This window comes from Rhinoderma darwinii, chromosome 8 (genome assembly GCF_050947455.1).
Source record: "Rhinoderma darwinii isolate aRhiDar2 chromosome 8, aRhiDar2.hap1, whole genome shotgun sequence".
Classification (NCBI taxonomy): domain Eukaryota; kingdom Metazoa; phylum Chordata; class Amphibia; order Anura; family Rhinodermatidae; genus Rhinoderma; species Rhinoderma darwinii.
In genome coordinates, this window is record NC_134694.1 from 56,202,073 (window position 1) to 56,225,837 (window position 23,765).

Genomic DNA, 23,765 nt, shown 5'->3' on the forward strand with positions numbered 1-23,765 from the left:
TATTTTTACGAGTTTCTTTTTTAATTCAGCATTGTAAAAATACACCTCATGTGAACAGCACAGTGTATTTTCCTTTGAATTCAATTGGAAGCTATTTGTAGGCGTTTTGCTAGTATTTTTCAAGGCGTATTTCAAGGCGTTTATGCTCAGAAATACACCAGAAAAAAACTAAGTGTGAACATACCCTAAGATTGAATGCCTAGTTCAGGGGTCAGCAACCTATCGCCCCAGTGCCACAGCCGACACATGGAATATGATTTGTTGCCACACTTCCATCTCCCGGTGTCCAGCACCATTGTGTAAACAAAGGGAGAGAGAGCAGTGTATCATTAAGCACTTCGCGTCGCCGATCCCCAGGAGAGAAAGCAGTGCTTTATTGTCGCTGTCGCTGCTGAACACTTGGCAAGCACACAATGCAGCACTGCTCCCTCTTCTGGTGATCAGCGCCACAAGTACAGAGTTCAGTAATCGCTCTGTAAAAGAAGATGTAGCAAGCTGGAGTTTAGCAGCCGTGGTCTCTCATATGTGCACCCCACCGGCCCCAAGCCCCACAAGCTGGTGTTCAGTAGCCGCAGTCTCGCCTATGAACCCCCCATGCTGGTGTTCAGTAGTTGCTCCCTCTCCTGTGTACAGCGCTGCCAAACTCGTATTCAGTAGCCGCGGTCTCTCCTATGTGCATTTCCCGCTAGCTGGTGTTCAGAAGCCGCAGTATGTCCAATGTGCAACCCCCCTTTAGCTGGTGTTCAGTAGCCTTCCTTTTGCAAAGAAAGTCAGGGACAATGGTCACACTGAATTGTAAGTTTAATTAACTGATTAATCGGTTTATGTCAAATACGTGGTAATAATTGGTCTTATATGACTTTCATGTTTGAATGGCACACTAAGTACTTCATCATTGATTTTTTTTAGTGGCACTCCATACAGAAAAGGTTGCCTACCCAGCTCTAGAGTCTTACATACATCCACTTGTTTCTTTTAGTCCAAAGGATTGCGCGCCATCATCATTCACAGGTGCTGTACTTACAGCCTAATGCTGTTTACATGTGTTATCTACCATAACTCTTAAAAGTAATCTATTGATTCACTCAAATAATAATTTTATTTCTGTCTTATGGGTGCATGCCTATTATGTGATTTATAAGGATAGATTAAAAATACACAGAGTTCGTAATGTTTTTAGAAGTACTTTGCGTTCCTGTGGTTATCATGCATGCATTTTTAGAAGGATTGTGGCTGAAGTTCCAGGTGTCGTATGCCAGATAGAAGATACTCTGTCTTTCTATACTTCGATATTGAGTGAGGTTTATCCAAGAAGATGTTTTACTGCAGATTCCGATGTTTATTATTCTGTGTGCTGCTTGGAATTGAAGGTTTTCTCCAGAGAACAGATTCCCATATGCTTTTGCCAAAAAGTGTTGCACAATGGCCCACATTTACGAACGCTGTCCAATAGTTAGACACAGTGGCGGATTAAGTGTACCATGGGCCCTGGGCTGTTGACACACCCTCCTTCCCCCTCAATTCAACCCCCAACCCACTGACACTGTACCCGTCAGTGCCACTGACCTGACGGATACAGGTTTTAGCACCAGATACAGCTGCTCTGTATTCAGGATATAAAGCAGCTGTATCTCAAAAAGTAAAAGTAATTTTTAATAAAAAAGTATTTAGAAAGTTGCACCAATCACATTGATAGACTGTTTTATAAAAGAAAAAATAATAATAATAATAAAAAAACAAATTATAACACTTCTCTTTAACTCCTTAACGCCGAAGGACAGATATATCCGTCCTCAGCAGCTGCTAGTTCGCGCAGGAGGACGGATATATCCGTCCTGTGATCGCGCGGGTACTGACAGCGTACCCACGCGATCAGCGGCAGGAGCATGGCTGTTATACACAGCCTGGCTCCTGCTGCAACTGCCGGAATCGAAGCGCGCGCCGATTCCGGCAGTTTAACCCATTAAATGCCGCTATCAATAGTGACAGCGGCATTTAATGTGTTTGACAGAGGGAGGGAGCTCCCTCTGTCACCCGATCGGCGCCCCCGCAAACAAATCGCGGGTCGCCGTCGGGTTTCCATGACAGCCGGGGGTCTAACAAAGACCCCCAGGTCTGTCTTCAGCATCTGCCTGTTAGGCGATGCCGGAAGCATGACCTAACAGATTCCCTGTCAGTTTTACACTGACAGGCAATAATGCTTTGGTATACTAAGTATACCAAAGCATTATATATGCGATCAACAGATCGAATAGTGAAGTGTCCTGATGGGACTTAAAAAAAAAATGACAATCAGTTAAATAAAGTTTGTGAAAAAAAAAAATAAAAAATTACAGTCAAAGTCAAATAAAACTACTTTTTTGGCCCAAAAAGTGGTTTTATTTAGTAAAACTGTCAAAACAAATCACACATACACATATATGGTATCCCCGCGATCGTAACAACTTGACCAATAAAATGAACACATTAATTAAACCGCCGGATGAACGGCGTCCAAAGAAAACGCATAAAACAACAGCAAAATTCTCTCTTTTCTCCCATTCCCCCCATAAAAAATAAAATAAAAGTTAATCTATAAGTCCTATGTACCCCAAAATAGTACTAATGAAAACTACACATTGTCCCGCAAAAATCAAGCCCACGTACGGCCACATCGACGGAAAAATAAAAACGTTACGGCTCTTGGAATGCTTCGATGCAAAAACAAGTAATTTATTTCTAAAAGGGTTTTTATTATGCAAACGTAGGAAAAACATATAAAACCTTTACATATTTGGTATCCCCGTAATCGTGCCAACCCATAGAATAAAGTTAACATGTTATTTATGCTGCATAGTAAACGGCGTACATTTATAACGTGAAAATCAATGCTGGAATAGCTGCTTATTTTCAATTCTCTCCTAAAATAAAGTTAATAAAAGTTAATCAATAAGTTATAAGCATCTAAAAATGGTACAATTACAAAATACAACTCGTCCCGCAAAAAACAAGCCCTTATACGGCTATGTCGACGGAATAAAAAAAAAGTTACGACTCTTGGAATGCGACCGTGAAAAAACAAAAAATAATCCTTCGTCATTAACGTGCAAAATGGCCCGGTCATTAAGGGGTTAAAGTGTAACTAAACTTTTAACATGTCATAGTGATATATCAGAACTTTTAATCGGTGGGGGGGTTCGATCACTGAGACACCCACCAATCGCTAAAGTGAAGCGTCAGAAGCGCACGATTGAATGCTGCGCCGCTTCGCTTCTGATCGGCATTCCTCGGAATGGTGTACGTCCGTACACCGCTTGCTCGGCTTTCCGAGAAAAGCAAATTAGAAATGAAGCAGCACAGCGGTCACCTGAGCGCTTCTTCCAATTTGTTTTAGTGATCCATGGGGGTCTCAGTGCTCGGACCCCCACCGATCAAAACTTCTGACATTTCACTATGACATGTAAGACGTTTTTTAGAAGTTTAGTTCCACTTTAAAGGGGTTTTCCCGTGAGGGAAATTTATGACATAGCATGTGGATCCTGTCAGATAGGTGCAGTTCCCAGAGGTGGGACTCCCATCTATTTTTAGAACCAGGCCCCCTAAACCCTGTTCTACCTTTTTCTGCTATTGCTGCCTTTCGGCCACTTCCTGACCATGAACTTTCCGTAACTCATAGTACTGAATGCCAGTTACGGAAGTAGCGTAGCATGCGAGCTCTTAAACGGCCAGCGCGCGCACATGAAAACAATCATCATCATCAATCCACATGATTTCCTGGCCTATAAGAAGGCCCCAGTCCTTCTGATCCTTGCCTGAGCGTTGTTAGTTTATCCCAAGTCTACCTTGCAAATGGTCCCTTAGTGTTTCCCATTCCAGTTGTTACCCATGCCCTGTTGCATGTTCCTGTATCCCGTGCTTGTTCTTGTTCCTGTGCCTACTAGTGTTGGAGTCGTGTCTTACTGCACCTGCTGTCGTTTGCCACGTCCAGTGTCGTTTGCCACGTCCAGTGTCGTTTGCCACCTACAGTGTCGTCTGCCACGTCCAGTGTCTTCTGCCACATCTTGTACTGCCCGCCACGTCTGGCACTACCTGCTGCATGGACCTCCATCCATGCTGAAGCCACAGCCACTGTCTGGACTAGTTCAGGTACCCAAGCGTTATGAACTGCCAATAGACTTTTGTATAGACTGAGAACTGGTCAGCTCCCTCTTTGCCACGGCGGAGTGGCCTAGTGGGTCCACATACCCTGTGATCGTGACACTCAGTACAAAAATACAGCCCCAGAACCAAGCTCAGAACATAAATACAGCCCCAGAACCAAGCTCAGTACATAAATACAGCCCCAGAACCAAGCTCAGTCCATATATACAGCATCAGCACAACTACATTTCAATTTAGTGCAACCCCTGCTGTATAGGTTTGTATGGATAAAACTACAGCTCCCAGCATGGCCCAAAAAATAATATCATACCACCCATCATCTCGCTGCAGACTACAGTACTGATTAGAGGCAGAATAAACATTTACATTAAGTGACTTACCGGTGACTTCATTTTTTCAGATTCTAGTTCTTCTTTTTCTCTTTTCTTCTCCATCCAGTCCAGACCTCTATGACTTCTCCCGGCCACGACCCATTTCTGCAGTTTTCCGCTCAGATGTCTTGGGCTTCTCACTTTTCAAATATTTCTGCATCTATAAACAAAGATAAAGTTATCATGGTGCCACACAATATGTCCCTATATATAATAGTACCATACACTGCACCTCTAATTATAATAACACCATACACTGTGTCCGTGATTATAATAGCACCATACACTGTGTCCCACACATACGCATAGTGCCCCCTGTAGATAGTGCTCCCATAAATAGTGCCCCCATAGAGCTCCCTGTAGATAGTGCCCCACATATAGTCCCCTGTTGATAGCGCTCTACATATAGCCCCTGAAGATATGGCTCTATATATAGCTCCCCCTGTATATAATGCCCTACATATAGTCCCCCTGTAGATTGTGTACCACATAAAGCTTCCCCTGTAGATTGTGTCCCACATATAGCCCATCTCTCCTGTAGATAATGCCGCCAACACTTTTTAGTTGAAAACAACAAAATTTACATACCGTGATCCCGTTCCCATGCCCTCCTGTGTCAATGCAGGCCTGCGCTCTTCTGAGCCGGTCTGCTGAGGCTGAGTGACGCCATCACACCGCTTGCGTCATTGAAAGGTGCTGACTGGCAGGGCAGAATGACATGCTCCGTCAATCAGCGCCCTTCAACAATGGAAGCGGTGCGATGACAACATTGGGCCGCTACCATCGTTGATTGGCAGGGCAGAATGAGTTGTCCCGCCAATCAGCGCCTTTCAACTAGTTGAAAGGCGCTGATTGGCGGGACAACTCATTCTGCCCTGCCAATCAACGTCATTGTAAGGCGCTGAATGTTCGGGCACGGAGTGTACCCGGCCATTCAGCGCTTATGCAGATACATGCACGTATTAGTGCAGGAGGGGGTGGCGGCGGCTGGTTTCAGTTGCGCCGCCGCCCCCTCAGAGAGGCAGCAGGGCGGACGGTGTGGCCCTATTCCCTCTCAGCCCACCCCTACTCCCCATTAGTGGCGCTAGGTCGCTGCAATGTGTTTTTTTTAAATGATGTGCAGTTCGGGCCCGGACCGCCCATATGATAATCCGCCACTGGTTAGACAGTGTAACCTTAGACCAGACAGGCACAAAATGTGCCAAATTTATCACAGTGGCGCATGCTACATGATAATTTTGGCACATGTTGCATGACCTATTAGATACTTTTCTCCTTCTTATACCACTTTGGACTTGGCTTCTCTTGTGGCAGATTTTTTTTGTGACAATTTTTGGCACATATTTGGTGCATTTTAAGAAACACACCCTTTCTAGTGAAGCACAAACATTAAGTTGCACCAAACTGCACCATTTTTTGACACTTTCTAGACCCATACACCCTAGTTCCAAGTGTTGTACAGTATAGTGTAAGTGAATATATAGATTGCCAGCAATAACTGTCTGAACGAATGTGTTCATGTTAACACCTTCCCGACATCTGCCGTATATACAGTGAAGGAAATAAGTATTTGATCCCTTGCTGATTTTGTAAGTTTGCCCACTGTTAAAGACATGAACAGTCTAGAATTTTTAGGCTAGGTTAATTTTACCAGTGAGAGATAGATTATATTAAAAAAAGATTTTGAGGCTGTCGCTTGGCAACTCGGATCTTCAGCTCCCTTCATAAGTTTTCGATGGGATTAAGGTCTGGAGACTGGCTAGGCCACTCCATGACCTTATGCTTCTTTTTGAGCCACTCCTTTGTTGCCTTGGCTGTATGTTTCGGGTCATTGTCGTGCTGGAAGACCCAGCCACGAGCCATTTTTAATGTCCTGGTGGAGGGAAGGAGGTTGTCACTCAGGATTTGACGGTACATGGCTCCATCCGTTCTCCCATTGATGCGGTGAAGTAGTCCTGTGCCCTTAGCAGAGAAACACCCCCAAAACATAATGTTTCCACCTCCATGCTTGACAGTGGGGGTGGTGTTCTTTGGGTCATAGGCAGCATTTCTCTTCCTCCAAACACGTCAAGTTGAGTTAATGCCAAAGAGCTAAATTTTAGTCTCATCTGACCACAGCACCTTCTCCCAATCACTCTCAGAATCATCCAGATGTTCATTTGCAAACTTCAGACGGGCCTGTACATGTGCCTTCTTGAGCAGGGGGACCTTGCGGGCACTGCAGGATTTTAATCCATTACGGCGTAATGTGTTACCAATGGTTTTCTTGGTGACTGTGGTCCCAGCTGCCTTGAGATCATTAACAAGTTTCGCCAGTGTAGTTTTTGGCTGAGCTCTCACCTTCCTCAGGATCAAGGATACCCCACGAGGTGAGATTTTGCATGGAGCCCCAGATCGATGTCGATTGACAGTCATTTTGTATGTCTTCCATTTTTTACTATTGCACCAACAGTTGTCTCCTTCTCACCCAGCGTCTTACTTATGGTTTTGTAGCACATTCCAGCCTTGTGCAGGTCTATGATCTTGTCACTGACATCCTTAGAAAGCTCTTTGGTCTTGCCCATGTTGTAGAGGTTAGAGTCAGACTGATTAATTGAGTCTTTTATACAGGTGACCATTTAAGACAGCTGTCTTTAATGCAGGCACCAAGTTGATTTGGAGCGTGTAACTGGTATGGAGGAGGCTGAACTCTTAATGGTTGGTAGGGGATCAAATACTTATTTCTCTGTGCACAATGCAAATAAATATATATAATTTTGACTATGTGATTTTCTGTTTTTTTTTTTAAAAATATAATCTATCTCTCACTGGTAAAATTAACCTAGCCTAATATTTCTAGACTGTTCATGATTTTGACAGTGGGCAAACTTACAAAATCAGCAAGGGATCAAATACTTATTTCCTTCACTGTATACGGCGCTGTCGGGCAGGGCTTCCTGCAAAGTGCAGTACCATTACGTTGCGGTGATAGTGCGGGCTCTGAAGCTGAGCCTGCACCATCACTGCCGGGTGCCAGCTGTATTTTACAGCTGACACCCTGGTGTAACGGCCAGGACCTGAGCTAGCTTTCAAACCGGCTGATTAACCCCTCAGATTCTATGCTCAATAGAGATTGCAGCATCTAAGGGTTTTTTAGCCACCAGCACCCCAGCAACGTGGTTTTTGGGTTGCCGGTGGCTGCAATGGCAACCGGAGGTCTAATATTGGCCTCCCGGTTTGCCAGCAACGGAAGCTTCCCATGCCCCGTTCGCTGCATCTTTGTGGTTTGTAGCAAATCGACAGCCCTGCCATGTGATGGCAGGGCTGTCAACTGCCACTATGGCAACTAACAATGGCCTCCTGTCTGCCATTACAGAATCCGATTAGGATCTGCCCGGAGGCGGAGCCTGATCGGCTTACTGTCAGTGAACTACTGACAGTTCTAATACATTGCACTACATAGGTAGTGCAATGTCTTAGAACATCAATCAAACAGTTGGACCTTCAAGTTCCCTAGTGGAACTAACAAAAATTTAAAAAAAAGTGTAAAAATGTTTAAAATAAAAGTTGTAAAAAATAAAATTAAAGTTTCAAGTAATAAAATAAAACACAATAAACCCTTTTTCCCTTATCAAGTAACATATTTGGTATCGCCGCTTCTATAATGACCTGAACTATAAAAATATTATGTTATTTGTCCCATGCAGTGAACGTCGTAAAAAATAAATAAAAATACTGCCAGAATTTCTGTTTTTTTAGTCACGTTGTTTTACAAAAATGTAAATAAAAAGTGATGAAAAAGTTGCATGTATCCAAAAATGGTACCTATAAAAACTATAGCTTGTCTTGCAAATCAAACAGCTCCGTAGATGAAAAAAATTTATGGCTATGGTTCTCACAACATGGCGATAGAAAAAAGACATTATTTTTACAAACTGAATTTTATTGTGCAAAAAGTTGTAAAACATAAAAAAGTGCTATAAATTTGGTATTACCGGAATCATACCGACCCGCAGAATAAAGTTAACATGTAAATTATGACGCGTGATGAACGCTATTTTAAAACTTTATCAGAATTGCTGTTTTTTGGTCTTGCGTCCCAAAAAAAGGATAAAAAGTGATCAAAAAGTCAGATGTACCCCAGAATGGTACCAAAAATAACTACAGCTCGTCCCGCAAAAAAGCAGCCCTCTTACCACTACATCAAAATAAAATAAGTTAAGACTCCAATAAGTCAGGAAAGAAAAATATGCAGTTGTGCCGGCCCGAGGGGAACATTTCTTCTGTTTCAATAGGCGATTTATCAAGGCAATAAAATTAGGGAACAATGAAGGGGAGGGCCCACATATATCTGCTGGATGCGAGGGTGCCCATATTATACTAGGAAAATGCTTCCCAGCAAAATTCCCCAAACTGCAAAGGAGTCGAGTGTGTACCAAAAGCAGGATGAGAAACAACAACATTTATCAGTGCGTCACTGGCCCTTGCATGAAGGATTGCTTCACATCGTAACACACATCTATGGACTATTTTACCCCATTATAATAGCACCTGACTATGCCCCGATGTACTCTGCCCAGCTTACATATGCCCTCACATTATAAACTAAAATACCAGTAGAACTCCAAACAAAACTACTACCAAGCAAAATCCACACTCCAAAAGCCAAATGGCGCTCCCTCCCTTCTGAACCCTGAAGTGTGCCCAAACAGCTGTTTTCTTCCACATATATGGCATTGCCAAACCAGGGAGAACCCTTTTAACAATTTTTGGGGTGTGTGTCTTCAGTGGCACAAGCTGGGCATCACATGTTTGCCACTGAAATGGCATATCTAGGAAAATTGTTTTACTTTGCACCATCCGAAGCACATTCATTTACGGAAAAGACCAGTGGGGTGAAAATGCTCACTACGCCCCATAATAAATGCCTTGAGGGGTGTAGTTTCCAAAATGGGGTCACTTCTCAGGGTTTTTTTTATTATTTCACATCAGAGCCTCTGCAATTGTGAACCAATACTTTGTAAGTCGCCAAATTAGGCCTCAATTTCGCATGGTACTCTTTCACTCCTGAGCCCTGTCGATCGTCCAGGCAAAAGATTAGGGCCACATGTAGGGTGTTTCTAAAACCGGGAAACACAGCATAATAATTATAGAGTTGTCTTTTCATGTCGCCACAAGCTGGGCACCACATATTGGCATATCTATGGAAAAATTCCCATTTTCACTCTGCAACATCTAGTGCACACTAATTTCTGGAAAACACCTGCAGGGTTAACATGCTCATTACACCCCTAGGTGAATACCTTGAGGAGTGTAGTTTCCAAAATGGGGTCACTTCTGGGACTTTCCACTGTTTTGGTCGCACAGGGCCTTTGCAAATGCGACATAGTGCCCAGAAACCAATCCAGCAAAATCTGCACTATAAATGCCAAATGGCACTCCTTCCCTTTTGAGCCCTGCTGTGTGCCCAAACAGAAGTTTATGACCACATATGGGGTATTTCCATACTCGAGAGAAATTGCTTTGCAAATGTTGGGGTGCTTTTTCTCCTATTATTTGTTGAGAAAATGAAACATTTTGAGCTAAATCTACATATTATTGGAAAAAAATATATATTTTTATTTTCTCTGCCAAATGCTAATAAAATCTATGAAACATCTGTGGGGTCAAAATGCTCACTACACCCCTAGATAAATTCCTCAAAGTGTGTAGTTTCCCAAATAGAGTCAATTTTGGGGAGTTTCCACTATTTTGGTCCCACAGGGGCCTTGCAAATATGACATGGTGCCACAAAACCAATCCAGCAAAATCTGCACTCCAAAAGCCAAATAGTGTGCCTTACTTTCTAAGCTCAGCCGTGTGCCCAAACAGCAGTTTATAACCACATATGAGATATTAGCGTACTCTGGAGAAGTTGCTTTACAAATGTTGGGGTTCTTTTGTTCCTTTATTTGTTGAGAAAATGAAGAATTTTGAGCTAAAGCTACGTTTTACTGAAAACATTTACTTTAATTTTTTTTCACTGTCCAATTCTAATAAAAACCATGAAACACCTGTGGGGTCAAAATGCTCACAACACCCCTAGATTAATGCCTCAGGGGGTGTAGTTAGCTAAATGGAGTCACTTTGGGTAGTTTCCACTGTACTGGTACCTCAGGGGCTTTGCAAAATGTGACATGAAACCAATCCAGCAAAATCTGCGCTCCAAAAGCCAAATGGTTCTCCTTCCCTTCTAAGTAAAAAATATTTTCACGTCCAAATTCTTGAAACACCTGTGTATTCAAAATGCTCACTACACCCTTAGATGAATTCCTTGTGGAGTGTAGTTTCCAAAATGGGGTCTTTTTGGGTAGTTTCCCTTGTTTTGGCATCACAAGACTTCTTCATGCCTGACATGTTGCCTAAAATATATTCTAATAAAAAGAAGGCCCCAAAATCCACTAGGTGCTTTTTTTCTTCTAAGGCCAGTGTTTCAGTCCGTTAGTACACTAGGGCCACATGTGGGATATTTCGAAAAACTTCAGAATCTGGGCAATAAATATGAAGTTGCGTTTCTCTTGTAAAACCTTCTGTGTTACAGGAAAAAATAATTAATAATGAATTTCTGCGGAAAAAATTAAATTTGAAAATTTCACCTCTACTTTGATTTAATTCTTGTGAGACGCCTAAAGGGTTAGGATACTTTCTAAATGCTGTTTTGAATACTTTAAGGGGTGCAGTTTTAAAATGGGGTGATGTATGGGGGATTTCTAATATATAGGGCCCTCAAAACCACTTCAGAATTGAACTGGTCCATGAAAAAATTGCCTTTTGACATTTTCTTGAAAATTTGAGAAATTGCAGTTAAAGTTTTAAGCCTTGTAACGTCCTAGAAAAATAAAAGGACATTCCAAAAATGATGCAAACATAAAGTAGACATGTGGGAAATGTTAACTAGTAACTATTTTGTGTGGTATTACTATCAACTTTACAAGCAAATACATTAAAATTTAGAAAAATGAAAATGTTTGCAAATTTTCTCGAAATTTTGGGTTTCCTCACAAATAAATAGTGAATTTATCGATTACATTTTTTCACTAACATAAAGTCCAATAGGTCACGAGAAACCAATCTCAGAATCGCTTGGATAGGTAAAAGCACTTTAAAGTTATTACCACGTAAAATGACAAATGTCAGATTTGAAAAATGAGGCTCTGTCAGGAAGGTCAAAAGTGGCGACAGCGGGAGGGTTAACATAATACAATATATAATACAAACATTATTAGTATTTGCATAGACTATACATGCTAATACCATAACCCTCTAATTTTGCCTTAAGGTATGGAAACTTTGCGTCTGTTTATGTGATCTACTATTTGTGACAGCAGGTTTTTTTTATTGTCATTTTCTGTTTACATCAAACTCAAAGTAAAAGCTTTCTAATGTTTCAGTGGTATGGCATATGTAATCACAAAGTCTACATGGCACTAAAAGGGTCTGCTTTGGCACATAAATGCCTGAGCTATAAAGATCAGCTTGCTTGCATATGTACATGGTTTTCCGAGCTGTGCTTGACTGCAGATCTAAGTTATAAAGAAGTGTGATTTCTGGCATTGGACATCTAGGATTTGGTGGTCACATGATCTCATTCACAGAGACTGCAGCCTATTTATCTGGTCTTTGTAGTATGCAGTAATATAGTTCCAAGTTAAAATCATGATAGTAGTCAAAGGACTATAAGTCACTAGGACAGCCAGGTGTCTGATACAATCTGGAATGATGCTTCTAGCAGGACTTCATTCATTTCCTTTTGTGGGTTAACCTTGCACTCGTAATAACTGAGGAAGTTACATGCTGAAATGTTTCCCACAGTCAAAGTGTGTGTACCTGTGAAGTAGACAGAAATGTGTGAGAGACGCATGGGCCGTCATTATAACATTGAATGTGACAGCATCCTTTAACTTTGATTATTTGGCTATATACATTGATCCACAGCCTAGAAGCCTATACGTAAGAAACAAAAAAAACACAGCCAAAAATTTGTATAAATGAAATATTGACATTGAGAGGACAATTCCAAATACCCACACTTTTCCTTCTATCCCTTTCTTTTTCTTGTCCAAGTTGACTGCTCCTAATATTTCTTCACACAAGAATAACACAGCGATTAAGATAAGGTAAGATATAGTCGGGAGGCATATCAAGGAGAAAAAATGGTGGCTGAAAGAGGGAAAAGAAGCAGAGAATTGTTAATACAACCAGTTAAATGAGGAGGCCAAGAAAGAGTCGATAAGCAGTACAAGTTACCTTAAGAAGTAAGTGGGACACATTGTAACAAGCAACAGATACAAGCTGAAGAAAGTAACATGGCAGCAGAACACACTGGGGCAGATGTACTAAGCTATGTATGATTTACAAATCATAAATTTACAGCATATGCAGTATGATAAATTTAGCGCATCTTGCCAGATATGCTAGACACTTTGCTTTCCCTTATGCCAATTGGTTTTTTTGCACATTGTTGGGACATTTTTTGCGCATTTGAAGCAAAGCGACATCCCCTTTCTAGACACTTTTCAAAAGTACCAAGTGAGAGGCAAACATCTGTTCTTAAATGCCATACAGAAGAAACGGAGTACAGAGCCATATATATAAAAAATATAATAATTTTATTCACATATAGGTTAGACAAACTATTAAAAATGGTATCAAACAGAGAAGACTCTATAATTATTCACATGACCATAGGAGAGTAACAGACCTATACTCAAACATAATGTATTGTGTTCTACATACAAGTACTATGGGTAGTGCAGCGGCCTGAAAGTAGCGATGTCCTATCCCAAAAAGTGCAAGTGCATATACTTAGGACAAAAAACAGTCCATCTAAAGGGAGGAAAGGCCAATACTATCAGGAATAAACCTGCACCTTACCCATCTCAGTGGTCCTGCAAGTCTGCTTGTCATGTGTTGGAACCCCAACGCGCTTTTCGCGATCGATGCTTCCTCAAGGGTTGTGTGTGTCCTGTTACAGCGATTGCAGTTTATATAAGGATTAACACAGGTGTTCGGAGTTAATGAAACGCAAATAAATAAACGGCGCATGTCTATTGGCAAAACTGGAAGCGAGGCATGCCCCACATCCGGCCCCCAGTGCTGGAGCGCACATCCGGGTTTCTGACGCGTACCAGGAATTCCGGATATGCGCAGTGCACTACAGGAGGCCAAAACGGGGCAGACATCACCCCCGGCCACACACCAACGGGGTGCGCACCTCATTGGTGAACGAAAGAAGGTATGTAAAAAATGGAGCGCTCGCAAATCTGGCCCTTCTCCTAGCTCCTCCCAAAAAGAAGAAACCCATGTTTTGCTCATGTTCTAGTGCCACTATGGAATAGTGTTTAGTGATGTTGGTAATTTGTGGACAAATATTTGTTTGCATAGAATGAATGGTGAACTTTAAGACAATGGAGTAAATAAGAAAAAAATATATATAAAACAATCTCCCCCACAATATGAATGTGATAGTATTAAAGGCCAATATATATATATATATATATATATATATATATATATATATATATATATATATAGCACACAAGAAGACAGCAGCACTCACTAATGAATAATCGACCAGGTGCCCAGCAAAACGTCCCGATCCTAGGACGTATAATGATATATAGCAGAAGAAAATTTGCAGCACTCCAACATGAAAAAAATGGTGGTTTATTCAATCCAAACTAACAGCAACGTTTCAATCCTACAATAGGATCTTTATCAAGCCTAGTGACACATCTACTCAGCAAGTTTATATATGTTTGAGACTCTTTTACATAATTAGTCTCATTATAAAACAATCAAATACAAAGTGTATGAAAACAAACATCATATATTGTGTACGGTATCATCATAAACATAGACATGATACAGAAAATACAGAAGTGTGTATGTGACATCGTGAATAACAATACATAATAACAAAAACATTAAAAACAACTGATTACATTATAATCATTTATGCAGCAGTGGTGTAAAATCCATTGGCATATCCTCACTCACCAATCAGAACTTCAGACTCAACTACTCCATTCAAGTGTGTTGCAGCACTCTGCTGCATCCCTCGTGGTAATTGAAATTCGACACATCAGTGTAATCCCCCGAGGCGGAAGTAAATCATCACTCCGCAGCAGAGAGCATAGATCGCATCCATATGATGTAATGCGTGTCAATGCGTTCCACTGAGTCGCCCCATGTATCATGGCATCGTAAGTTGCTAAGCAACTGCTGTAACATTACTATAAACATCCATTGACACGGCTATGTCAGTCAAAAAGTCATGAATGTAAAAAATACAGATATATTAGTAAATGCTCCCTATAGTAAGTGATGGAGATATTAGGAATATCTAAAAGTAGCTTTATGTCGGTTTTTAAAGATGATCCACACGTGGGTTCAAAGACCTCTGTATACAACCAAGTACTCAGAACGATCTTGTTCCCAGAGTTATGGGACCACATAGTCACGTCTTCACGTGTCCAGGATGTCACATTATCCTCATACGTGTAACGGACCCATATTATCACACTAGTGATATGATATATCATAAGACAAAAGAATGCATGAGAATCCCTCTCGCTTTTAATATCTCTCTATCACTTAGAAACCTAATAGGATTCTAAGTGATAGAGAGATATTAAAAGCGAGAGGGATTCTCATGCATTCTTTTGTCTTATGATATATCATATCACTAGTGTGATAATATGGGTCCGTTACACGTATGAGGATAATGTGACATCCTGGACACGTGAAGACGTGACTATGTGGTCCCATAACTCTGGGAACAAGATCGTTCTGAGTACTTGGTTGTATACAGAGGTCTTTGAACCCACGTGTGGATCATCTTTAAAAACCGACATAAAGCTACTTTTAGATATTCCTAATATCTCCATCACTTACTATAGGGAGCATTTACTAATATATCTGTATTTTTTACATTCATGACTTTTTGACTGACATAGCCGTGTCAATGGATGTTTATAGTAATGTTACAGCAGTTGCTTAGCAACTTACGATGCCATGATACATGGGGCGACTCAGTGGAACGCATTGACACGCATTACATCATATGGATGCGATCTATGCTCTCTGCTGCGGAGTGATGATTTACTTCCGCCTCGGGGGATTACACTGATGTGTCGAATTTCAATTACCACGAGGGATGCAGCAGAGTGCTGCAACACACTTGAATGGAGTAGTTGAGTCTGAAGTTCTGATTGGTGAGTGAGGATATGCCAATGGATTTTACACCACTGCTGCATAAATGATTATAATGTAATCAGTTGTTTTTAATGTTTTTGTTATTATGTATTGTTATTCACGATGTCACATACACACTTCTGTATTTTCTGTATCATGTCTATGTTTATGATGATACCGTACACAATATATGATGTTTGTTTTCATACACTTTGTATTTGATTGTTTTATAATGAGACTAATTATGTAAAAGAGTCTCAAACATATATAAACTTGCTGAGTAGATGTGTCACTAGGCTTGATAAAGATCCTATTGTAGGATTGAAACGTTGCTGTTAGTTTGGATTGAATAAACCACCATTTTTTTCATGTTGGAGTGCTGCAAATTTTCTTCTGCTATATATATATATATATATATATATATACAGTGATGATACAATTATACAATAGCATGTCATTTTGCAAAAATGCATTCAACGCTACTTTCAAATACAAGACAATCATGCTGCGCAATGTACATAGCAGCTATTGCTATACACAATGTTCCAAATTATTATGCACATTGGATTTAAGTGTCATAAATATTTAATTACTAGTTTTTCAATTAAACTTATGGATGTTATTGTGTCTGAGGGATCTTTGGATCATTGTAATCAATCTCAGACACCTGTGATAATTAGTTTTCCAGGTGTGCCCAATCAAAGGAAAACTACTTAAAGAGGCTCTGTCACCAGATTTTCAAACCCCTATCTCCTATTGCAGCAGATCGGCGCTGCAATGTAGATAACAGTAACTTTTTTTTTTTTCAAAAACGAGCATTTTTGGCCAAGTTATGACCATTTTTATATTTATGCAAATGAGCCATTTTTAAGTACAACTGGGCGTGTTTAAAGTTATGTCCAAGTGGGCGTGTATTGTGTGTGTACATATGGGCGTTTTTACTTGTTTTACTAGCTGGGCGTTGTGAATCGCAGTGTATGATGCTGACGAATCAGCATCATCCACTTCTCTTCGTTACCACCCAGCTTCTGGCAGTTTACAGACACACAGCGTGTCCTCGCTCATCCGACGCGATGAAGTTCCTGTGGGAGGAAGTGAGTGACGTCACAGCGTGATCTCGCAAGGACACGCTGTGTGTCTGTGCACTGCCAGAAGCTGGGTGGTAACGAAGAGAAGTGGATGATGCTGATTCGTCAGCATCATACACTTCCATTCACAACGCCCAGCTAGTAAAACAAGTAAAAACGCCCAGATGTACTCACACAATACACGCCCACTTGGACATAACTTTAAACACGCCCAGTTGTACTTAAGAAAGGCTCATTTGCATAAATATAAAAATGGTCATAACTTGGCCAAAAATGCTAGTTTTTGAAAAAAAAAACAACGTTACTGTTATCTACATTGCAGCGCCGATCTGCTGCAATAGGAGATAGGGGTTTGAAAATCTGGTGACAGAGCCTCTTTAAGAAGGACGTTCCACATTATTAAGCAGGCCACTGGTTTCAAGCAATATGGGAAGAAAAATGACCTCTCTGCTGCCAAAAAGCGTGAAATAGTGCAATACCTTGGACAACGTATGAAAACATTGGATTTTTCAAGAAAACTTAAGCGTGATCATCGTACTGTGAAAAGATTTGTGGCTGATTCAGAGCACAGACGGGTTCGTTCAGATAAAGGCATAATGAGGAAGGTTTCTGCTAGACAAATTAAAAGGATTAGCTGCTAAAATGCCATTGCAAAGCAGCAAACAGGTATTTGAAGCCGCTGGTGTCTCTGGAGTCCCGCGGACCTCAAGGTGTAGGATCCTCCAGAGGTTTGCAAGTGTGCATAAAGCTATTATTCGGCCACCCCTAAACAATGCTCACAAGCAGAAACGGTTGCAGAAACGGTTGCAGTGGGCTCAGAAATACATGAAGACTAATTTTCAATCCGTGTTGTTTACTGATGAGTGCCGTGCAACCCTGGATTGTCCAGATGGATGGAGTAGTGGATGGTTGGTGAATGGCCACCATGTCCCAACAAGGCTGCGACATCAGCAAGGAGGTGGCGGAGTCATGTTTTGGGCTGGAATCATGGGGAGAGAGCTGGTAGGCCCCTTTAGGGTCCCCGACGGTGTGAAAATGACCTCTGCAAAGTACGTAGAGTTTATGACTGACCACTTTCTTCCATGGTACAAAAAGAAGAACCGTGCCTTCCGTAGCAAAATTATCTTCATGCATGACAATGCACCATCTCATGCTGCAAAGAATACCTCTGTGTCATTGGCTGCTATGGGCATAAAATGAGAGAAACTCATGGTGTGGCCCCCATGTTCCCCTGACCTCAACCCTATTGACAACCTTTGGAGCATCCTCAAGCAAAATATCTATGAGGGTGGGAGGCAGTTCACATCAAAACAGAAGCTCTGGAGGCTATTCTGACATCCTGCAAAGATATTCAAGCAGAAATTGTCCAAATACTCACAAATTCAATGGATGCAAGAATTGTGAAGGTGATATCAAAGAAGGGGTCCTTCTTGGCCTGTAACTTGGCCTGTTAAGTTTTTTTTGATTGAAAGAGCTTTTGATTTCTGTAAATATGACCTCCTGATGCTGCATATTCAACAAATTACCATTTTAGTTCTCTTTACAACCTTTAAAATGTTTTGATCTCTGTTGTGCATAATCATTTGAAAGAGTGCATTTTGAGTTTTTTACTTCTAAAAAAAAATCTGTTATCATTAGGAGATTTGTTCAATAAAATTCACATTATACTCCAATGGTTGATGGCTTGAAGATTATACTGACTGTCATGTGCATCGACTATTTAGGAAAATCAGCGAAAAATAACATTTGCATAATAATTTGGAATGCGGTGTAAACAGACATACCCTCGTGATCAATATCATTTAAAAAACAAAAAAATCAGGTGAAAAAACACAAAACAATAATAAATATGATTATAAGATTAAAAAGCAAAAGTGCTATATGAAAATGAGAATATGCAGAAACAGGCACATTATTATGGGAAGGGTAAGAACAAGAAGAAACGGTAAACCAAGTGACAGATATAATGACAAAGTTATTATAAACAGCGTATATATATATATATATATATATATATATATATATATATATATATATATATATGTCAGTGATCTAGGTCTTGATAAGAAGGGAAAGAAGATTTTACTGCGACCATTCAGAATCTATATCATATATATTTAAAATGTTGTGTATACATCCTATGTTGAAGCAATCGAACTGGAAAAAGTTGGTACATCAGATACCTAGTAGAACATATAATACAAGACACATAAAAATTAAAAGACATGCTTAGTGATAGGGATATGTTAATATAGTGCTATAAGAATGGGGCAAAGCTGAGTTTCTCATTGAGTTCAAAAGGTGTCATTGAACCCAATTTAACGATCCATCTGCACTCTCTGTGCCAAGACCTTTTTCAGGTCCCCACCTCTGATGTAATGTATGTGGTCTATACCTCTAATTTTTAGGGACTTGGGGATGGTATAACTTGAAGTGCCTTGGTAGCGTTTTTAGTTGAGTAGGGTCATCTATGGCACTCGCTCCTCTAATATCCCGCACATGTTCTCTCGTGCGTAATCTGAGTTCTCTAGAGGTCAGGCCTATATAGACCTTAGGGCAACCACACATCGCATAATAAATTACGTGAGTTGTACTGCAAGAGATGTAGTCTCTTAGTTTAAAAGATTTCTTGCCATCGACTGATGTAAAATCTGTTGCCCTACTAATATTGGGGCACGAAATACAGTCACCACAGGGGTAACAACCTACTCTCGGTACTCGTGATCCAAAAGTATTTGAGGCTTTGGGTACGTAATGGCTCTTAACCAAGAGGTCCCTGAGATTCTTACTCCTCTTGCCCGTCAACATGGGTCTCTCATGTAGGTTCAAACTGGGCTCAGATCTTAAATTTGGCCAATGACGCTCCAAAATTGTCCTCATTCCCTCCCATTGGCCGTTATATGTGGTTATAAAGCGTACATCAGGGATTCCGCTTTTGCGGGGCTTGCATCTCAGTAAATTATTGCGAGGTGTTGTTTTGGCTCTAATATATCCTGCCTTTATTGTCCTTTTGCTGTAGCCTCTATCCTTAAATCTGGACCGCAGGTCCTCCGACTGTTTCTCAAACAGACCATTCGTGGAACAGAGGAATTGGCCAACAGGGATGGCTTTAATAGTGGGTCATGTATGAGATGATGAGGCATGCAGTAATGAATTCACAGATGTAGACTTTCGGAAAATATCTGTTTGAAGATATCCACATTGATCAGTGAAGATCCGTATATCTAGAAATTCGATTGTATGTTTGTGGAAAGTGTACGTCAATTTAACATTAAATTGGTTTGAATTCAAATACTGCATAAAACTCGCCAAATCAGACTCTGATCCTTGCCACACAAAGAGAATGTCATCTATGTAGCGCAGCCAGCACTGCACATGGTTAGCGGCATGGGTGCCGTCTCCCTGGAAAACCTGTCTCTCCCAAAACCCGAAAAACAGGTTCACGTAGGACGGCGCACATGCCGCACCCATGTCAGTGCCCTGTGTCTGAAGGTAAAAATTATCCTTGAACACAAAAAAGTTATGGCTTAAAATATATTGTAGCAGTTCTAGGATTAATTCACACATCTCGCCATCCCAGTTGCTAGTCCCCAGGAAGAAGCGGACCGCCTCAATACTATCATGATGTCGTATACATGTATGCAATGATTCCACATCTGCTGTTACGAAATGCATATCTGCCTCTATCTGAATCCCATTGATCCTCCTAAGTACGTCCGTCGTATCTTTTACATAGGATGGTAACTCATTGACTAATGGTTTAAGATAATAGTGAATAAATTTACATTTGGGGTTACAAAGACCTCCCATACCTGATACGATTGGACATCCCGGGGGGTCGGTGGGATTTTTGTGCACTTTTGGCTGGAGGTATAGAGTTGGAATCTTGGGATCTGTGGTCATAAGTCCTTTATAGATTGATTTTAGGAATAATTCCTTTTTCCAAGGCAATGTATAAGGTTGTAGCTAATTCTGAGGAAAATGAGGGCAATGGATTATATGTTAGCTTTGTATAAGTGTGTTTATCCTGCAATTGTCTGAATGACTCCTTTTTGTATTAGTCACTAGGCCAAACCACAATGTTGCCCCCCTTGTCTGCGGCCTTATATACGACATCATCACAGGACTGAAGCTCTTTCAATGCCTTCCTCTGAGGTGTAGTTAGATTGTCACTATTAGTGAAGGTGGATAGTTGTTTGAACTCATCCACCACCATTTTTGTGAAGATTTCAACTTGAGGGCACACAGACAAGGGGGGAAACCTTGTGGATCTAGGTAAAATAGACATTGGAAACGTACCTGTTGCCTCAACAGTCTGTTCCCGTAACAAATCTTCCAGTGCTTGTAAAGCCTCCCTCTCCATTTGGCTAGTGATTTCCAATGACCCAGGACCCCTGCTATGTAGTTTTTTTTAATAACAATTTACGAGAGAATAGGTGTAGGTCCTTTAGGGCTGTAAAAAAGTCAAATGTGTTAGTGGGTGAAAAGGTCAACCCTTTACTAAGAACCTCACATTGGGCATCAGAGAGGGCACGAGAGGACTGATTACCTGCAGATTGTTGCCAGGCCTCTTATCCTGATGATGGTTGGGCGGGTTCTTACGTTTGGCATGTCTATCATAGTGCCTCCGTGGGCCTTGAGGTCCCAAGTTGGTTCCAGTGTTTAAGCTGGTTTTCATTTCCCTAACTCTAACTCCTTCATCTCCTGAGGTTCGGGACGATACAGAGGAGGATCTGGAACGGGATATGGATCTCGATTGATCTCGTCTCATACGCCACCTATAAACTCTGTTTTGTTGATAGTCTTGCACACCACGTTGAAATTTGCTAGACTTCACAGAGCATATATCCTTCTCCCATTTCACATATTCTTTATCTACACTACCGTTCAAAAGTTTGGGGTCACCCAGACAATTTTGTGTTTTCCATGAACACTCACACTTATATTTATCAAATGAGTTGCAAAATAACTAGAAAATATAGTCAAGACATTGACAATGTTAGAAATAATGATTTTTATTTGAAATAATAATTTTCTCCTTCAAACTTTGCTTTCGTCAAAGAATGCTCCATTTGCAGCAATTCCAGCATTGCAGACCTTTGGCATTCTAGCTGTTAATTTGCTGAGGTAATCGGGAGAAATTTCACCCCATGCTTCCAGAAGCCCCTCCCACAAGTTGGATTGGCTTGATGGGCACTTCTTGCGTACCATACGGTCAAGCTGCTCCCACAACAGCTCTATGGGGTTGAGATCTGGTGACTGCGCTGGCCACTCCATTACAGATAGAATACCAGCTGCCTGCTTCTTCCCTAAATAGTTCTTGCATAATTTGGAGGTGTGCTTTGGGTCATTGTCCTGTTGTAGGATGAAATTCTCTCCAATCAAGCGCTGTCCACAGGGTATGGCATGGCGTTGCAAAATGGAGTGATAGCCTTCCTTATTCAAAATCCCTTTTACCTTGTACAAATCTCCCACTTTACTAGCACCAAAGCAACCCCAGACCATCACATTACCTCCACCATGCTTGACAGATGGCGTCAGGCACTCTTCCAGCATCTTTTCAGTTGTTCTGCATCTCACAAATGTTCTTCTGTGTGATCCAAACACCTCAAACTTCGATACGTCTGTCCATAACACTTTTTTCCAATCTTCCTCTGTCCAATGTCTGTGTGCTTTTGCCCATATTAATCCTTTCCTTTTATTAGCCAGTCTCAGATATGGCTTTTTCTTTGCCACTCTGCCCTGAAGGCCAGCATCCCGGAGTCGCCTCTTCACTGTAGACGTTGACACTGGCGTTTTGCGGGTACTATTTAATGAAGCTGCCAGTTGAGGACCTTTGAGGCGTCTATTTCTCAAACTAGACACTCTAATGTACTTGTCTTGTTGCTCAGTTGTGCAGCGGGGCCTCCCACTTCTCTTTCTACTCTGGTTAGAGCCTGTTTGTGCTGTCCTCTGAAGGGAGTAGTACACACCGTTGTAGGAAATCTTCAGTTTCTTGGCAATTTCTCGCATGGAATAGCCTTCATTCCTAAGAACAAGAATAGACTGTCGAGTTTCACATGAAAGCTCTCTTTTTCTAGCCATTTTGAGAGTTTAATCGAACCCACAAATGTAATGCTCCAGATTCTCAACTAGCTCAAAGGAAGGTCAGTTTTATAGCTCCTCTAAACAGCAAAACTGTTTACAGCGGTGCTAACATAATTGCACAAGAGTTTTCAAGTGTTTTCTAATCATCCATTAGCCTTCTAACACAGTTAGCAAACACAATGTACCATTAGAACACTGGAGTGATGGTTGCTATAAATGGGCCTCTATACACCTATGTAGATATTGCATTAAAAACCAGACATTTGCAGCTAGAATAGTCATTTAGCACATTAACAATGTATAGAGTGTATTTCTGATTAATTTAATGTTATCTTCATTTAAAAAAACTGTGCTTTTCTTGCAAAAATAAGGAAATTTCTAAGTGACCCTAAACTTTTGAACAGTAGTGTAAATCCTCCATTACTTTAGCCAAAACCCCATTGGTAAACTCTTTTTTAATAATAGTCTATGTTTTTCTCAATTTCCACTAATGTGGCTTGATTAGACTGAACCAGAAGGTTCATAAAGCCCTTTGAACAAGTATCAGAAAGATCCTCCCATTTTATTTTCAACTCCTCGTTATCAATTTCAAAGGAGGGAAATACTTGGACCCTCAGGCCTCTAGGTACATGATTTCTGGAAATATATTTCTCTAGATATGCTTTGTTCCACCAAATTTTTGTTCGTCTATTTAGTAAAGATTTCAATTTATTACTAAATTCTCGAATGTCAGCCAGCATCGCCAGCATCTAAAAACAATATAGAGTCTTCCTTAAACATCTCATCCAATTGTAAGAGCCATGTTTGATCACGAGCCCTAAAATCCATGTTTTGCTGGGAGCCAATAGCTGTGAAAAACACAGAA